Source organism: Ovis canadensis, chromosome 1 (genome assembly GCF_042477335.2).
Source record: "Ovis canadensis isolate MfBH-ARS-UI-01 breed Bighorn chromosome 1, ARS-UI_OviCan_v2, whole genome shotgun sequence".
Classification (NCBI taxonomy): domain Eukaryota; kingdom Metazoa; phylum Chordata; class Mammalia; order Artiodactyla; family Bovidae; genus Ovis; species Ovis canadensis.
In genome coordinates, this window is record NC_091245.1 from 89,661,972 (window position 1) to 89,681,489 (window position 19,518).

Consider the following 19,518-nt stretch of genomic DNA (forward strand, 5'->3'; position numbering starts at 1 on the left):
CCTCATCTTTATTTTCACACTCTGTGCTGTATTTTCTTACCAATATTAGGAGCTGTGGATGGTAAACAAAGAGCTGGCTTCTTTGACAGCATGGAGCCAAAGGAAGGGGAAGGAAGTGATAATTCTCTAATTACTCCATGATGCTTTCATCAGTTGGACAGGACAGGATACCACCACTGTCCTTGGTTTAATTGTGCCTCTTGAGTTTGTACACCTGCTGTCCTTAACTATCCCAGCTCCAGGGGAAGACTGACAGTAAGAAACTTAGTTTTCTTAAGTATTCAAAAAACATGTCGCAGCAAATAATAGCTTGCTATCTAAATCAATTTTAAAACTGCCTCATGGGCTTCCCTGGTGGCTCAGAGGTTAAAGTGTCTGCCTGCAATGCAGGAGACCTGGGTTCGATCCCTGGGTTGGGAAGATCCCCTGGAGAAGGAAATAGCAACCCACTCCAGTATTCTTGCCTGGAGAGTCCCATGGACAGAGGAGCCTGGTGGGCTACAGTCCACGGGGTCGCAAAGAGTCGGACACGACTGAGCGACTTCACTTTCAGTTTATATACCTTGAAATTTTCTTGAGAAAAAGAAAACGGGACACTGAGATTGTGTACTCTAAGAAATAGTTAAGCCATAAAGCCAGTGAAGACAACGGTTAAGGGGGTCAAATTGATATAGATGATGGCATAAATCAGAAGCATGTTGTCAAAGATTCACTTCAGTTCAGTTCAGTCACTCAGTCATGTCCGACTCTTTGAGACCCCATGAATTGCAGCACGCCAGGCCTTCCTGTCCGTCACCAACTCCCGGAGTTCACTCAAAATCACGTCCATCAAGTCGGTGATGCCATCCAGCCATCTCATCCTCTGTCGTCCCCTTCTCCTCCTGCTCCCAATCCCTCCCAGCATCAGAGTCTTTTCCAATGAGTCAACTCTTCTCATGAGGTGGCCAAAGTATTGGAGTTTCAGCTTCAGTATTAGTCCTTCCAAAGAACACCCAGGACTGATCTCCTTCAGAATGGACTGGTTGGATCTCCTTGCAGTCCAAGGGACTCTCAAGAGTCTTCTCCAACACCACAGTTCAAAAGCATCAATTCTTCAGCACCCAGCTTTCTTTTTTTTTTTTTTTTTTTTTTTCAGATGTACTCCCCTATTCAATCCGAGCTGCCACACAGAGACAGACAGAAAGCGCGGGGATGTTGCTTTTGCATCCTAGTGCAAACCATAGGAACAACTGCAGACTGTTCAAGGTCTATCAGTGGATGCAGAGCACCCAGCTTTCTTCACAGTCCAACTCTCACATCCATACATGACTACTGGAAAAACCATAGCCTTGACTAGACGGACCTTAGTCGGCAAAGTAATGTCTCTGCTTTTGAATATGCTATCTAGGTTGGTCATAACTTTCCTTCCAAGGAGTAAGTGTTTTTAATTTCATGGCTGCAATCACCATCTGCAGTGATTTTGGAGCCAAAAAAAAAATACAGTCTGACACTGTTTCCACTGTTTCCCCATCTATTTGCCACAAAGTGATGGGACCGGATGCCATGATCTTCGTTTTCTGAATGTTGAGCTTTAAGCCAACTTTTTCACTCTCCTCTTTTACTTTCATCAAGAGGCTTTTTAGTTCCTCTTCACTTTCTGCCACAAGGGTGGTGTCGTCTGCATATCTGAGGTTATTGATTAGTAGTTACTAAACCTGTTTATCATCTTTCCAATAGGAAAAAAAATGAACAATCACAGGGTTTTTAACAGAGGTCTGGGCCATTAAGCCTTTATATAAGTTTTATCTTTTCTTGCTTCTTTGCCAGAAGGCTCAATAATATCTCTACAGTAAATAAATTTCCTCTGCCTCTGACAAGCTGTGTGGTGCAATCCTGGGCCAGCGTCTTACATCCTGGGACTCAGTTTCCTCATTTGGAAAGAAAGGAATTTGTTTTTCCAGATCTGACATTCTGTTTCTCTAAAACAAAATATTTAGATAGTTCTAGGGCATCCATTCTAAAACACATTTAAGACACATCATCATTTTATGTTTCACTAAGAAAAAAAAAAAATCCTGCCAACTAAACTGTGACATGATGCCTTAACCACAACTCGATGACCAGGAATCTGTCACACCAGCCTCTCATGACTTTGCAATATGGAACGATTCTCCCTGCCTTCAACTGTATTGCTTGGCTTATCCTAGGCAGTTCTTTTTTTGTCTATACCAATAACAAAACATAGCACAGTTTTATTTGTTTATAGGTATTTTTTCTTTCATGCGTCCCATAAAACACTTGGCTCTTATTTTTTGCAATAACGTGTGGAATTGTGGTAATTTCTCCAGTGATAAATATCTGCTCTGATAATGTCAGTTTGATGTCCTGCTATTTTCATGCCTTCTGCAAATACAATCACTTCTCTTTCTTTTTGTTTTTTTAAGTCACTTTTCATTTCAACAACAAACATAGTGTCATTTTTGGTAATTTAAATGGCTACCAAGCTCAACATGTTATTACCAACAATGTACTTAACTCAATTGAAAAAATGACAACATGGACAGCTATGAGTAAGTTTGAGCCTGGGCAGACCATGACAACTACATCGTGACTGAAGCCTGGCTGACATCAGTGTAAGAAGTATCCCAGTGGATTTCAGAGATATTAAAAGACTGGGAGGAGGGCAGGAGATGTGTGTTTTGGAACTGATGAATTGAGATATATCTTGCACATCCCAGTGATGAGGGTCTGAAACATAGTAAATGTTCAATAAATATTATTTGGTTGTTGAAGGATTGGAGTGAAAGGAGGAATGAACAGACAGTAGCTAATTGGGAATTCTGAAAAGGCACCTCACTCCCTGCCTCCTTTCAGATTGCTTTTTATGTGGTGGCAAATTACTACCAAATGTATTATTCTTTGTACTTAAAATATGTTTGCTTGAAATCTGTCATTAAAAGTTATATATTATATTTAAGAAGTTGAAAACTTGTTACTATGTTAAATCAACAAAAAAAATCAAACCAAATATGATAATTTATAACAATATTTCCTCTGAGTCACTGGCTGGAATCATGAATCTCCCAACCTTCACCTGTTGTTGCTTTTCAGTTGCTAAGTCACGTCCGACTCTTTGTGACCCATGGACTGCGGCATGCCAAGCTTGCCTGTCCTTCACTATCTCGCAGAGTTGGCTCAAATTCATGTCCAATGAGTTGGTCATGCTATGACACATTCTCATCCTCTGCTGCCCCCTTCTCCTTTTGCCTTCGATCTTTCCCATATCGGGGTCTTTTCAATGAGTCGGCTCTTCACATCAGGTGACCAAAGTATTGAAGCTTCACCCAGGACTTGGAATCTGGTTCATATTCTTATTTTCTCTCCACCACCTCTTATGCCATAAAACTGTGAAACTCTGATTTTCATGGGGAAGACTTATGTCACATGATCTTACATGTCCTTGACTGCTCAATACCAGTGGCCTTGCCTTCTATCTTCTCCAGCATTCTCCCCCCCAGATCTCTTCTTCTTGGTCCATGAATATCAGCCATTCTCTAACATTCTGCCTATTTAACCTGCCATTCTTCTCTCTCACCCTTTCCTTATTTTCTCCCAAGCCCTCAAGGTTTCAGCAAATCATCTTCATTTCCACCCTACCAGAAAATCAAAAGCCATCAGGTTGGAACTCCCTGAGTTCCCTCCCCAGCACCTAAAAGCTAAAAACTCTAATGCTATCCTTTCCTCCTGTTTCAGAATGACTCTTTCTCCAGTTCAAGGCTAATCCCTTCATCTGATCTCTGCCTCCTCCTCAGGAAACTCTTACTCTATTAATCATCCCCTTTATCTCCCTTACTCTAAGCTTCCCTTTCACTTGATCTTTCCTGACAGCATGTAAATATTTTCATCTCTTCTCTTTAAAAACAACTTTTACTCATCCACACACTGCTCCTCTCTCTTAATGCTAGCCCTTTCTCTTTCCTTCAAAGCCAAGTTTGTAGAGTCTACTTATTATTGTCTCCACTTTCATCTCCTATTCATTTGAAAGGCTACTGTAATCTCAAATCTGGAAATCATCCTTCTCATACCAATAAAATTGTTCTATAAGGTCACCAGTGGTTGCCATGTGGCCAATAGTATCTGACCTTACCTCTCTACAGTCCTTATTAACATGGAACCTCCCTCCTTGACATTTCTTCTCTTTTGGTTTTCGCGACACCATTCTCTCCTCCTTTTTCATACTTTATTCTTTGATCAGACGGAAGGAGGCTGTGTCTTCTGCCTTTTGCTCTACTGGTCTACTTATGACATTTCTTGGGTGGTCTTCCATCAAATACACTGCTTCAGCTTCCACATATGACCCTCAGTCCCAAATGTGTGCTAAATGCATTCAACTCAAACTTCTTTCCACATTGGTGATAACAGATTTCAGTTAAACGCATCATTTTCTCCCATAAACCTGTTTCTCCTCCTGCCTCAGTGACAAGCATCACCAGCCCCAGAGCTGTCAAGCCAGAAGTGAGGCCATGCCCTTGGACTCGTCCCTCCCTCAGCTGCACATCTGATCAGTTACTTAGGCTTCTAGAGTCTGCCTCCTACCATCTGCTGATCATTTCCAATGCATCTACTTTAATGACACCTTTGTCATCTGTCACTTGCATCACTATAGTGGTCTGCTAATTGCTTCTTCTCCAATCTGCTAGAATAATCTTCCTAAAATACAAATCAGGTCATGTTATTTCCCTGCTTAAGTTAATTAGATGGTTCCCCAGTAGCTTTCAAGATAAAATTAAAACACCCTGGGACTTCCCTGGAAGTCTAGTGGTTAAGACTCTGTGCTTTCACTGAAGGGGCACAGGTTTGATCCCTGGTCAGGGAATTAAGATTTGCATGCTGTGAGGTGTGGCAAACCAAAATAAAAACAAAACCACTTTAACTCCTAATCCCTCGTGGTGTGCCCCTGCCTGCCTCTCTGACTCTTATTCAGCCATGTACTCTACGACTTTCTTTTTCTGATCACACTTGACAATACACACAGAATGATTTATACCCCCAGCCTCCTCCTCAGTGCTCTCCTAGCCTCTCCTCTTTGGTCCAGCTAACTAACTGCTGCACATCCTTCTTGAACATCTCTTCCTCTACTAAGCCTTCCTTAACTCCCTGATTAGCTGCTGCTCCTCTATTCTACAAGATATCCTATGCACACCTCTATCACCTCTGTTTCATTGTCCTAGAACGTATGCTCCAAGAAAGTAAGGACCATGTATTATTTGGCTTGAAAGTGAAAGTGAAAGTGAAAGTGAAGTCGCTCAGTCGTGTCCGACTCTTTGCCACCCCATGGACTGTAGCCTACCAGGCTCCTCGGTCCATGGGATTTTCCAAGCAAGAGTACTGGAGTGGGTTGCCATTTCCTTCTCCAGGGGAATCTTCCTGACCCAGGGATCGAACTCAGGTCTCCCACATTGCAGGCAGACGCTTTAACCTCTGAGCCATTATTTGGCTTAGGCTGTTACATATATCAGTAGAATGAATGAATGAACCAATAAGCTCACTTATTTGTTCACTTGAAGACTGAGCCTTCAAGTCTAAAAATAAGTGAATGAAAAGTTGTTTTATGGTATAGAGGTTCCTCAAAAAATTAAAAATAGTGGCCATATGATCCAACAATCTCTCCCCTGGGCATATACCCAAACAAAACTGTAATTCAGAAAGATACATGCAGCCCTATGTTCACAGTAGCACCACACACAACGGCCAAAACATAGAAACAACCCGTACGTCCACTGACAGATGAATGGATAAAGATGAGATACAGATAGACAATGGAATACTCTTCAGCCATAAAAAAGAACAACATAATTCCATTTGCAGCAACATGGATGGGCCTAGAGAGGATCATACTAAGTGAAGTAAGTCAGACAAAGACAAATACCATATATCACTTACATGTGGAATCTAAAATATGACACAAATGAACATTTATGAAACAGAGACAGACTCACAGACACAGAGAAGAGACTTGGGGTTGTGAAGGGGCAAGGGATACGGGAGAGGGATGGAGTGGAAGTTTGGTGTCAGCAGATGCAAACTACTGTATATGGAATGGATAGATAACAAGGTCCCTCTGTATACCACAGGGAACTATCTTCAGTATTTCATAATAAATCATAATGGAAAAGAATATTTTTAAAAGAAAGTTTATATGTATGTGTAACTGAATTACTTTGCTGTATAGCAGAAATTAACAGATTATTACAAATCAACGATATTTCAATTAAAAAAAAAACTGTTTTACACGTGAGACAGAGGGAAAATTGTAGGTAAACTAAGTAACGATAACAGTGAAAGAAATGTGGGAAGAAAAGCACTTCGTTAAATTAGATAAATTTATTTACTTACATCTTTCTCTAAACTGTATTATTCTCTTAAAAGAGTATGTTAATATATTATTACTATTTTGGTGTCTTGCTGATATTCTAATTTTAAGTGGAAACAACTTTAATTCATTAGGAATATATCTTAAGCTGATCTCCCAAGGAAAATTCAAGTGGAGCCTTAAGTACTTGAAACACAGATCCAGGTACTATAATATACCTAACGTGGTTTGGGTTTTCTCAACCAGGACTCTCACTTGGCATTTAAATTTCTCCAAGACTTTATCCCAAACCATCTTTCACCATTCTTTTGTACTTATCTTATATTCTAGTCAAATTGAACTTCCACACACTCTCTGAAATGTCCTACATTTCTCCCAATGCTTTATTTCTTCTCTTTAGGCCTTTATTTCCTCCACTAAGAATCTCTTTGCTCCATTTCCAACAATTAAATGTTAAGTGCAACTTCATACATAAACACCTCTCTGATTTTTTTCTGAAGAGATTCTCTTCACATCATTTTGTACCTCTTACCATATCCAGTTTTATTTTTTTAACTTTTGTGTAGCAAAAATAACTATACAGTTTAATATTTCCTTTTATATTGAAGTTTTGTATATTTAACATTTTTCAACCCCTTCAAGACAGAGTATCAGAGAAGGCAATGGCAGCCCACTTCAGTACTCTTGCCTGGAAAATCCCATGGATGGAGGAGCCTGGTGGGCTGCAGTCCATCAGGTCGCTAAGAGTCGGACACGACTGAGCGACTTCACTTTCACTTTTCACTTTCATGCATTGGAGAAGGAAATGGCAACCCACTCCAGTGTTCTTGCCTGGAGAATCTCAGGGATGGGGGAGCCTGGTGGGCTGCCATCTATGGGGTCACACAGAGTCGGACACGACTGAAACGACTTAGCAGCAGCAGCAGCAAGACAGAGTATAACTCTTCTAATGGCATATTTTGAGCAATATATTTCAAGTATAGAGAAAAATATAACTTTCTAACCACAGTGATACACCTTAGTTCTAAATTATGCATTTTAACTGGCATATATTATTCCATTGTCTAAATACTCCGCAATCTATTATTTATGTATTCTCTTACTTCCAACTTGTTGCTATTTTGAAATGACAAACGCTTGGACATGATCTGTTGTGCATGTATAGAAAAGTTTTCCTAGGATAACTTCTGTAAATCACATTCTTATGAATGGAGTTAGTTTTCGTGCACCTTCAACTTTCCCACCTCTTGCCTTTACCTCCCGGCAGTGCAAGCATTCTTCTAGGCACTGCAGATTATGCCTGTGAACCACACACACACAAAAAATATCCCTGCCCTCATGAAATTTACATTCCAGATGGCAGAGCGTAGAAATAGTACACTGTATGCATACAAGCTCCCACAGGCTCACCAACACTCAAACATTTTTTCTTAATTTTACTAATCTGATAGGTATAAAGTGATACATGATTGCCTTACTGTATCTCTGATTACTAATACACTTGACCTTTTTTCCCCTTATGTTTATTCACTAGTTTCAATGTTGTTTTTTTGTGAAGTGTCTGTTCACATCTCTTGCTTATTTCCCCCCTATTCAGTTGCCTTGTTCTTAATAGTTTATGGACTACATTATTGATAATTGTAATCTGGGGGGGGGGGTGGTCTATGTATTATAAATACACATTGCCAGCTTCTGACTTGACTTATCACTTTGAGTCTTCTTGTTAAGTTTTAGTATTAATATACTGAAATGTGTCAGTCTGCACCTTTATGATTTGTGCTTTTTGTATCTCTATGTTAAAAACAATTTGGGGACTTTCTTGGTGGTACAGTGGACAAGAATTTGTCTGCCGATTCAGGGGACACGGGTTCAGCTCCTGGTCAGGGAAGATCCCACATGACATGGAGCGACTGAGCCCACGAGCCACAGCTACCGAAGTCCCAGAGCCTAGAGGCTGCACTCCGCAGCAAGAGAGGCCACCGTGATGAGAAGCTTGAGCACTCATCGAAGAGCGGCCCCTGCTCGCCGTGGCTGGAGAAACTCCCCTGGCAGCAACGAAGACCCTGCAAAACAAGTAAATGAATAATGTAAAAATAAAATAAAAGCAATTTCCTTTCCCAAGGTCATAAACATATTCTTCCACATTTTCTTGTTTAAATTTTAAAGCTTGACTTTGACATTTGGGAGTCTAATCCATCTAGAATTGATTTTTGTTTATGGTCTGTGTAATTTTATTTTATTTTTCTATGAGGGAACCAATTATTTTAGCCCATGATTTGACTGATCTGTAACACCACACACTGGCCACAGGGTTAACTTCCATGTGTGTTTGGGGCACTTTTTGGTCTCTCTACTCTGTTGCCTCAGTTATTTGCCTCTCCAGTAATCAATCTCACAGTAACTTCATTGTTATTGACTTTAATTAACTTGATATGCAACAGGACAAGTTCTCCCAATTTTGTTTATCTTTGAAAATATATTGTCTGTCTATGGTCTTCTCAATGCTCTACGTTTTGAACTTAGGTTGAAATTACCAATTGCCATTCAAATCAATTAATCAATCAAAACAACACAACACTCAGAGATTTTCATTGGAGTTGCACTGAACTTAAATTACCTCATGAAGAATTGACATCTTTATTGAGTCTTCCTTTCACAAAATATAGTATCTCTCAGTAGTCATTTAGGTATTAATAGTATTTTACGTCTTCCCATATGGTTATATAGCTATTTGCACAATTGTGATATACATCTTTGGTTCCATTCTTTTTTTCTTCTTTTCCTAATTTTTTGCTGCTAGGGAGTATGATCATTGTTGTTTATTATTATTATAGTTTCTAACTATTTTTCGTCTATATGTAGGAATACAGCTGATTTTTGCATTTTAATTTTGTATTTGTGGGTTTTATTGAACTCTTTTATTTTAATAGTTTGTAGATTGTCTTGAATTTTTATATAATCTCATTAATTGTGACTAACAAGTTTGTTTCTTCCTTTCAAATCCTTATACATTTAATTTCTTTTTATCTTTTAGTGGTTCACTAGGCCCTTCATTACTCAATTTAATAAATGTAGTGATGATGAAAATCATGTCATATTCCTTACTTAAAAAGAAATGCTTCTAAAAAAGTTAATTATTGAACGTATTAGGTGTATTTTTTCCTATACATTTTGGGTGGGCACCTTTTTTCATGTTAAGGAAGGTCCTTCTATAATGCATTTGCTAAGAATTTTTACCATGATTAAATTTTATCATATATTTCTCTTCAGACATTGAGATAATTATTTTTCTCCTCTAATATATAAATATAGTAATATATAAAAATAATTATTTATGTCAATAAATTTTCTAATTCGTGGGATGGAATGGGCAGGGAGGCAGGTGGGAGAGGGAGGTGGATGGGGGCTTCAGGATGGGGAACCCATATACCTCCATGACTGATTCATGTTATTCCAAAAGTATTAAAATTTAGAAAAAAAAATTTCTAATGTTCTAGTGTTGAATTCTGGGATAAACCCTAACAGACCATAAATCTTAATCCTAACTGTTTTTGTAGATAGGTTTTCAAATTTTAATTTTTTAAATTACATCTAAAGTTTGACTTTAAAATTAATTTTTAATGAAATATAGTTGACGCACAATCTTACATAAGTTGCAGATGTACAATACAGTGATTCACAATTTTTAAAGATTACACTCCAATTACACTTATTATGAAATATTGGTTATATTCCTCATGTTGCGCACTATATCACTGTAGCTTATTTTATACATAATAGCTTGTATCTCTTAATTCCCTGTGCATGTATTGCCTCTTCTCCTTCCCTCTGCTCACTGGTAACCACTAGTTTGTTCTCTATGTCTGTAAGTCTTCTTTTTTGTTATACTCCCTATTTTGTTGTACATTTTAGATTCCAGCATTTAAGTGATTTCATATAGAATTTTTCTTTCTCTATCAGATTTATTTCACTTTTCGTAATACCCTCTAAGGCTATCCATGGTGCTGCAAATGGCAAATTTTCATTTTTATGGCTGAGTAGCATTCCATTATATGTGTATATCACATCTTCTTTATCCATTCATCTGTTGACAGACACTTAGATTGCTTCTATATCTTGGCAATTATAAATAATCCTGCTATGAACACTGGAGTGTATGTATGTTTTTGAATTAGTATTTTTGTTTTTTCCAGATATATATACCCAGAAGTGGGATTTCTGGGTCATATGGATGTTCTGTTTTTAGTTTTGTAGATTTTGGGGAAACCTCCATAGTGGCTATACCAGTTTAAATTCCCACCAACAGTGTGCAGAGTTCTCTTTTCTCCACATCTTTGTCAACATTTGTTATTTGTGTTCTTTTTGCTAAGTTACTCTGATAGGTGTCAGGTGATGCATTTCCCTGATGATTAGTGATGATGAGCATCTTTTCACATTGGGCATCTGCATTTCTTCTTTGGAAACATATCTATTCAGTTCTGACGCCCATTTTTAAATTAGGTTGCACACTTTTTTTACGTTGAGTTGTATTAACTCTTTCTACATGTTGGGTATTAATTCCTTCTCAATCATATCATTTGCAAATATTTTCTCTCATTCAGTAGATTGTCTTTTAATTTTGTCAATGGTTTCCTTTGCTGTGCAAAAGCTGTTAAGTTTAATTGGGTCCTGTTTGTTTATTTTCGCTTTTACTTCCTTTTCTTTAGGAGACAGATCCAAAAATACATTGCTACAATTTATGACAAAGAGTGTTTTGCCTATGTTTTCCTGTAGAAGTTTTATGGTTTCTGGTCTTACATTTAGGTCTTTAATTCATTTTGAGTTAATTTGTGTATATGGTGTTACAGAATGTTCTAACTTCATTCTTTTACATATAGCTTGCAATTTTCCCAACATTTCTTATTGAAGAGACTCTTTTCCCCACTGTATATTCCTTTTTCCTTTATTATAGATTAACTGACCTTAAGTGTATGGGTTTGTTTCTGGACTCTGCATTCTGCTGCATTGATCTATGTGTCCCTATTTGTGCCAGTACCATACCTTTTTGATTACTAGAGCTTTGTAGTAGAGTCTGAAGTCAGGGAGTGTGATTCATCCAGCTCTGTTCTTCTTTCTTATTTTGGCTATTTAGCACCTTTTGTGTTTCCATACACATTTCAAATTATTTGTTCTAGTTCTGTGAAAAGTGCCTTTTTTTTTTTACTATATGTTTATTCATTTATTTTTGGTTGCACTGAATCTTTGTTGCTGTGTGCACACTTTATCTAGTAGCCATGAGTGGGGGTTACTCTTCATTGTGGTGTATGGGCTTCTCATTGCAGTGGCTTCTCTTGTTGTGGAGCACAGGGTCTAGGCACATGGGCTTCAGTAGTTGCAGCATGCGGGCTCAGTACTTGTGGCTTGCAGGGCCTAGAGAGCTCAGGCTCCAGTAGCTCTGGTGCACAGTCTCAGCATTTCTGGTGCATGGGCTTTAGTTACTCTGTGGTATGTGGAATGTTCCTGGACCGGGGACCCAACCCATGTCCCCTGCATTGGCAGGTGGATTCCTATCCACTTCACCACCAGGGAAGTCTGTCACTGGTATTTTGATAGGGATTCATTGAACCTGTAGATGACCGTGGGTAGTACAGTCATTATACCAGTGTTAATTCTTTCAACCTAAGAACACGCTTCATCTTTCCATCTCTTTGTTGTTGTTCAGTCACTCAGTCCAACTGTCTGTGATCCCATGGACTGCAGCATGCTAGGCTTCCCTGTCCTCCACCATCTCCCAGAGCTAGCTCAAACTCATGTCCATTGAGTCAGTAATGCCATCCAACTATCTTGTCCTCTGTCGTCCCCTTTCCCTTCTCCTTCAACTGTTCTCAGCATCAGGGTCTTTTCTAGTGAGTCGGCTCTTAGCATCAGGCGGTCAAAGGATTAGAGCTTCAGCCTCAGCATCAGTCCCTGCAATCAATCAGGATTGATTTCCTTTAGGATTGACTGGTTTGATCTCCTTGCAGTCCAAGGGACTCTCAAGAGTCTCCTCCAACTCCGCAATTCAAAAGCATCAGTTCTTCGGTGCTCAGCCTTCTTTATGATCCATATATCATACCCGTACATGACTACTGGAAAAGCCATAGCTTTGACTATACAGACCTTTCTCGGCAAAGTGATGACTCTGCTTTTTAATATGCTGTCTAGGTTTGTCAACTTTTCTTCCAAGGAGAAAGCGCCTTTTAATTTCATGGTTGCAGTCACCATCTGCAGTGATTCTGGAGGCCAAGAAAATAAAGTCTGACACTTTTCCATTGTTTCCCCATCTATTTGCCATGAAGTGATGGGACTGGATGCCGTGATCTTAGCTTTTTTTGAATGTTGCCTTTTAAGCCAGCTCTTCACTCTCCTCTTCACCTTCTTTAGTTCCTCTTCGCTTTCTGCCATAAGGGTGGTGTCTCACAATTTTCCAAGTACAGGTCTTTTAGTTCCTTAAAGTGAAGTGAAGTGAAGTGAAGTGAAGTCGTGTCTGACTCTTTGCTACCCCATGGGCTGTAGACTACCAGGCTCCTCTGTCCATGGGATTTTCCAGGCAATAGTCCTGGAGTGGATTGCCATTTCCTTCTCCAGGGGATCTTCCCAACCCAGGGATCGAACCCGGGTCTCCCGCATTGTAGACAGATGCTTTACCGTCTGAGCCACCAGGGATCCCTTAGGTACATTTACTTCCTTAGGTACATTTATTTCTAGGTATTTTATGCTTTTTGATGTCATAGTAAATGGGATTGTTTCCTTAATTTCTCTTTCTGATTCTTCATTGTGTATAGAAATGCAACAGATTTCTGTATATTAATTTTGCATCCTGCGATTTTACCAAATTCATCGATGAGCTCTAGTAGTTTCCTGGTGGTGTCTTTAGGATTCTTCTGTGTATAGCCTCACGTCATCTGCAAAGAGTGACAGACTTACTTCTTCCTTTCCAATTTGGATTCCTTTATCTATTTGTCTTCTTTCATTGCCGTGTCTAGGATTTCCAATATTATGTTGAATAAAAGTGGCAAGAGTGAGCATTCTTGTCTTTTTCCTCATCTTAGAGGAAATGCTTTCAGCTTTTCATTGTTGAGTATTATGATTTTGGTATCAGGATGATAGTGGCCTCATAGAATGAATTCAGAAGTATTTCTTCCTCTGCAATGTTTTGGAATAGTTTTAGAAAGATTGGTATTAATTCTTCTCTGAATGTTTGATAGCATTCACCTGTGAAACCATCTGGTCCTAGATTTTGTTGGGAGTTTTTAAATTATTGATCTAATTTCATTGGTCTCTTCATATTTTCTATTTCTTCCTGGTTCAGTTCTTGAGAGATTTCATCTTTTAAAGAATTTGTCTGTTTCTTCTAGGTTGTCCATTTTATCGGCATATAGTTTCTTGTAGTATTCTCTTATGATCCTTTGTGTTTCTGTGATATCAGTTGTAATTTCTCCTCCTTCATTTCAGATTTTATTGATTTGGGCCCTCTCCCTTTTTTTTTTCTTGATGGGTCTGGCTAAAGGTGTTTCAATTTCGTTTAGCTTTTCAAAGAACCAGCTTTTAATTTCATTGATCTGTTCTATTGTTTATGAAGACTTTTTAATAAAACATTTTACTAAATATTTTATTAAAACATTTAATAAAACACTTATTTAAAGTTTTATTAAAATGTTTAATGAAACATTTATAAAAATAAACATTTATAATAAAAATAAATGAAAATCTTTATTTCATTTATTTCTGCTCTGATCTTTATGATTTCTTTCCTTCTTCTAACCTTTTGTTTTGTTTGTTCTTCTTTCTCTAGTTCCTTGAAGTGTAAGTTCAGATTATTTATTTGAGATTTTTCTTGTTTCTTGTATCACTATAACCTTCCCTCTTAGAATTGCTTTTGCTGCCTCCCATGGGTTTTGGAGAGTTGTGTTTTCATTTTCATTTGTAAACTACCAATTCAATTTTCAAAATAAAACTATAGCTGTCTAATTAAATTTTGTATTTCTACTTGAGTCAGTTTTGGTAAGTTTCCTTTTTCTAGGGAACCGGCCATTTCATGTAAGTGTCCAAATTTAGTTGCATGACATTTATTCTTTTTAATTCTCTTATTTTCAAAAATTCTACATATATGTAGTGATTTTTTCTTTTAATCTGTGGATTTTATTTGTCTTTCAAACCTCCAGCTTTAGTTTCTTTGATCATTTCTACTGCAACTTTGTTTTCTATTTAATTAATTTCTCCTCTGCAGTAGTTCTTTCCTTCTTTTTCTTTGTGTGTATGCTGCTCTCTTTTTTTCCAGTGTCCTGATTTGGACAATGACATTGATTTCTAGTGTTTCTTCTTTTATAATAAATGTTTTCAAGTTTTTATAGATTTCTCTGTATCACATAAGTTTTGAGATATATTTAATTGTTTAGCTCTCTGTACTAATTTTAGTCACAATCTTTTTCCTTTGGCCCATCAGCTATGATTTATTACTCATGTTATTTAGAAGAATATTTAGTTATCCTAATCCAAGGAAATTAAGTATTGTAAGCAAGCTTTTTTTTGTCTAATAAATCAGAGAATGTGATCTATGTGATTACTGATTTGTTATCGTCTTGGTTAAGATGGTGACACATGTCATCAGAGACCTAGATCCTTCTATCTACCTGCTCCGACATCCCAATACATGATTTTCACAATATACCTTTTTTATATTTCTTACTATTTCCAGGCAAATGCTTTTCCTTTAGCAGCTGTTAAGTACAATGAACTCGTTTAACATACCAAGCTGGGTAAGAAGGAATTAATAGCCCCAAACTCAATAATCTTGAGATTTGTCATGAATCAGTCCTCACTCTATTCTCCTCAGTTTCTTTCTCAGATAGGGTTCACAACCCTTTTCTGGAATTTCTCCATCTCATTCCTCAGCTTTGGACCTGAAGAGCTGCCTCCAACATTAAGCATTTAGAAAATATTTGTCAAATTAAAGAATGCATAATTAGAAAGGAATTAATATCTCCCAGCATGCTAATCTTGCAAGTCCCAAACTAGGAACGGATGATAAATATTACAAACAGTAACTCAATACTCTTACTAAAAAGGATTGAAAATAGAACAAGGTAGGCTTACAGTGCAAGAAGAAGCATCATGGGATGCAGTCTTGGGAGAACCATTTCAGGAAAATTAATTTTGAAGCAACTTTCTGGGAGCCTCTGAAATATACATATTCATGAATCTTCTGCCTGACCTATCACACAGGATTTTCCCATCATTGACAACATAAGCAGTGTCTGTCTATTCTGGACAGCAGCAACTTCATACCAGATATTGTCCACAAGACAAATCTAGATAGTTGAGCCAAAGGCACATGGCTATTGGGGAAGTTTAGGGAAAATGATTTGCATTGTATTTTGTAGGCGGTGCTTGGCTGACCCGTAACTGCACCCTTCCACCTTGCTTTGGCCAACAGCTTGGGTGTGGTTGTTCGTAAATATTCCCAAAGAGCAATGACGATTCTTCTGGACTCCTGAACACGCCACCTCCCTGTGGGAGAGCTCTGGGGTGTGTGTCCAGGACTCTCAATGAAGTTTTAATCAAAGCACTATTTCCTTCCCATTGTTGCTTTTGGAATGGCCTTGTACTCTGAATCCAAGCTTTGACAACAGCACCTCTGCTGAATTTTTCCACAGCAGCTCTTGGATTTCTGCCCCATCCCCTCCCATCTGCACGCCCCCATTTCCTCTCTTCTCTGTTTTGGCTCTGTGTGGTTCTTCTCAGTAACGTGGCTGAAGAGTAATGAACTCAAAATACCTAAGTAACAAATGAGTCACCAAACTTAACAGCAGTATTCTGAAGATCAGCGGGTGTGTTGCTGGGGGTAAATAGCAGAGGAGCTGGCTGCCCAGTGACAGAGGGAGAGGGAGAAAAATAGAAACAAAATGAACAAGTTGGCAGAGGTGGCTGACAGCAGCTGAGGGGGTGGAGGGGGCGGGGAACTTGGTTGGCTTACAAAGGTGAAATCGGCACTGTGGCTTGTCACACCCTGGCTGACTCAGGCTAAGCACAGCCCCCTCTGGACCTGCTAACACTAAACTGTCCAGTAAAACCTGGCTGAACAAGTCATCTGACTGCTGTCCTCTCTGGTTTACAAGTTCTGTGTCCTAAGGCTTGGAATTCTTCGTCCAGGTTGCTATAAGGCTCTAATCAGGGACATGGTGATATTGATCCAGGGCCATCCCCTTTCTGATTATAAGTTATCTGGGTGGCAAGAGTCAAGACATTAATTTAAATTACTTCTTTGTACTTCTTTGTTGGGGATTTTTAGGATGCACCATTTCCCCCAGAATCTTATCTCAAAGCATAACAGTAGAGCTGAACGGCAAGCTCAAGGCCAAGGCTTCAGGTGGCACTGGGCGTGAACACAGTGGGCAACTAAGGCTGTAACTCTGCTGTGAGACCTGGGGACATTACCCCATCCAGATCAGCTTGGCTTAGAAGCCACAGGGCATGTGACCTGGAAGCTTAGGACACGACTCCAACTTTTTCTACTTTTCTAAGTAAAAAGGGAGTGGAATAGGCTGAGTTCTTGGAACATGTCTAATGGTCTGATTTCATGGGCTTGATTTCATGTGGTCCTGGCCAGCCCACAATCCTTCTCAAAGACTTTTAAACTGTCACGAGAAACCAGAAGGAAAAGCCACGTGTGCAAGAGACAAGGGCTGGGATGCAAGTAAGACTGTTAATATGGCATGGCTGTCAGGAGAATCTTCTGAAGAAAAATAAAATATTCCTTGAGATAGGCTGATTCAGATCATGAGGATAATGGGGTTTGCTCACAAGCTATGTGGAAGTTTGGTGACTACCTTAAAAAGAGAGAAGAGGGACAGGAGCTGCTTTGGGTTTTTAAGTCTGCAGCCGTGTTCCGCTCCACGTGACCTTGCAGTGAAGGCTGGACTCAGCTTTTGGCTTTGTCTCCGCTGCCCCTGCACACCCGCCTTCACCCCACAGAAGAGCACAAGCAGATGCCATGACTTGGAAAGATCAAAGCTTGATCTTGAGAGGAAGTGGAGGACCTAACACTAACAAGGCTGTGCATAAAAAGAACAATTACAGCCGCTGTGAAGAAAGACCACAACCCAAGATCCAATCAAAGCAAGCTTCCTGATCCCCATTAAGTTCCTGAAGAAGGCTGCCTCTGCTCAATTCAACTTACCTCAGTGAGCCAACTAGTGAATTACTGAAAATCTTCTTTGGAAATGATTCGTGAAAATCATCTCAGGGAAGTTCATAATCTTGGCCTCAGAAGTCTTCATTTTTCTTCTCCAGCGGATCTTCCTAGAGATTGAACCTGGATCTCCTGCATTGCAGGCGGAGTCTTCACCATCTGAGCCACCAGGGAAGCACTTTTAAGATGATATAAACATATAAAAATAAAAGTAGAAATGAAAGAGCCAGCCATAGTTCCCACACTCAGAATGTTAACCGTGTAGTGTGTTTCTTTCCAGGGCTTTCATAGGCATAGATTCATTCTTTTACACAGTTGTTCTCATTCTGTATTAGAATATTGTGCACTGCTTTTTGCTAAATATGTCTTTTTCTGTTATCACTTGGAAAATTAGGTAACCATGATAATTCTTAATGGCTGACATATAATTCATAGATTATGTTTTAGACATTATATATGCTTCCAGTTTTTTGAAACTATGTCTTGATTTAATAAGTGTATAAAATTTGGAGCTTTTCACTTTAGCCCCATCACTTAGCCATGTGGTAAATCATAATATCCCTGTTGGTAACCTGAGGGTTTCAGGAGAAATCTATAAGACAGATAATCAGAGGGAGCTGCTGGTCAGACTTCTTTCGGGATCTAGCCCCTCTTCAGCTATAAAACTCATGGTTTTCCGGTACAGGAGTCCTAAAGGACACAGACATTGCTTGAGGTAACGTCACGGCATATAGCTGTGTATTTCCTGCTGAATGTGGCCCACAAGTTCTATCTCTAGCCCCACATTTTCAAGCATCCTGAAGATAACAGATAATATTTTTAATGAATGAAAAGAACAGTAAAATAAAGGACAGGGACTATACTCAGTGTGACAAGGCTGAGGCTCTCCTTTTATTACTCTTATTCTGATTTCTTATTAGAGCATTCTGATTTCTTGTGGAATTCCCTGGTTGGGTCTCTTGCTGGAGAGATATGTTTTGAGCTACAGAAGCAGAAAGAGTTGGTACTAGTTAGAATGGGCAAAGATAGTTATGGAGGTAATTTATCCTTTACCAAATAGTTCATAGTTGTATGGTGGTCATTAAGTATTTCATGCAAATGATGTTTTCTTTCAAAGGCAAGTACTGTGTCATGCAGAATAGAGTTCCTGAGCATAATGGAGGAGGATGCTGAGTACTTTTTTAGTGATTATTTCATTTTAAGAATCTCAACAATTCAGAGTCAAGTGCTGTTTTCCCTGTTTTGGATATGAGGGCATTAGACCACAGAAAAGTAAAATAAGTCACTTAAGGGGCATAGCTAATAAATGTTTGAGTCAAGATTAGAACTCAGAGCTGACATCAAAGCCTGTGGTCTTTACCCTACATCACAGTGCCTCCCTTATTAAGCCTTATTTATCTATTGATGATCATTCTTGTAAAAAAAAAAAAACAAGCTAATACTTATTGATTAAAGGTGGAGCTTTCATGCTCGCTTCGGTAACACATATACTAAAATTGGAACGATACAGAGAAGATTAGCATGGCCCCTGCACAAGGATGACACGCAAATTCGTGAAGCGTTCCATATTTTTGGATTCATGTCAATGTATGGCAAAACCAATACAGTATTGTAAAGTAAAATAAAGTAAAAATTAAAAGTAAAAAAATAAATAAATAAATAATGTTTGAATATACCCATTTTATGAAGCAATAAAGCTAGGGCTCTATCCCAAGAATGTGAATGTAAACTCTTTATACCATTTTAGTAATGAAAATCATATAAGGTCTCAAAATTTATAGCTGTGATAAAATAGATACCATAGCAAAGGAAAACTTTGTCTTATCTGTAATAACGTCAACCTCGTTTAAGGAGGGGTTTAACTATCAAAATAAAAATACCACTTTTATTCTCAAAAATAAAAAATAAAAATAAAAAATAAAGGTGGAGCTTTCTCTGAGATCCAGAAGTCATTCAC

General features: G+C 38.6%; 2 non-coding genes across 2 annotated transcripts; one reads left to right on the forward strand and one right to left on the reverse strand.

The window, feature by feature from the left end:
* Positions 1-1,133: 1,133 nt before the first annotated feature.
* LOC138431628 (small nucleolar RNA SNORA31) lies at positions 1,134-1,263 on the reverse strand. Its single transcript, XR_011253780.1, has one exon. It is a non-coding gene; the product is annotated as a small nucleolar RNA SNORA31 (small nucleolar RNA).
* A 17,764-nt stretch (positions 1,264-19,027) lies between these two features.
* On the forward strand, positions 19,028-19,134 carry LOC138431294 (U6 spliceosomal RNA). Its single transcript, XR_011253612.1, has one exon. It is a non-coding gene; the product is annotated as a U6 spliceosomal RNA (small nuclear RNA).
* The last annotated feature ends 384 nt before the right edge of the window (positions 19,135-19,518 follow it).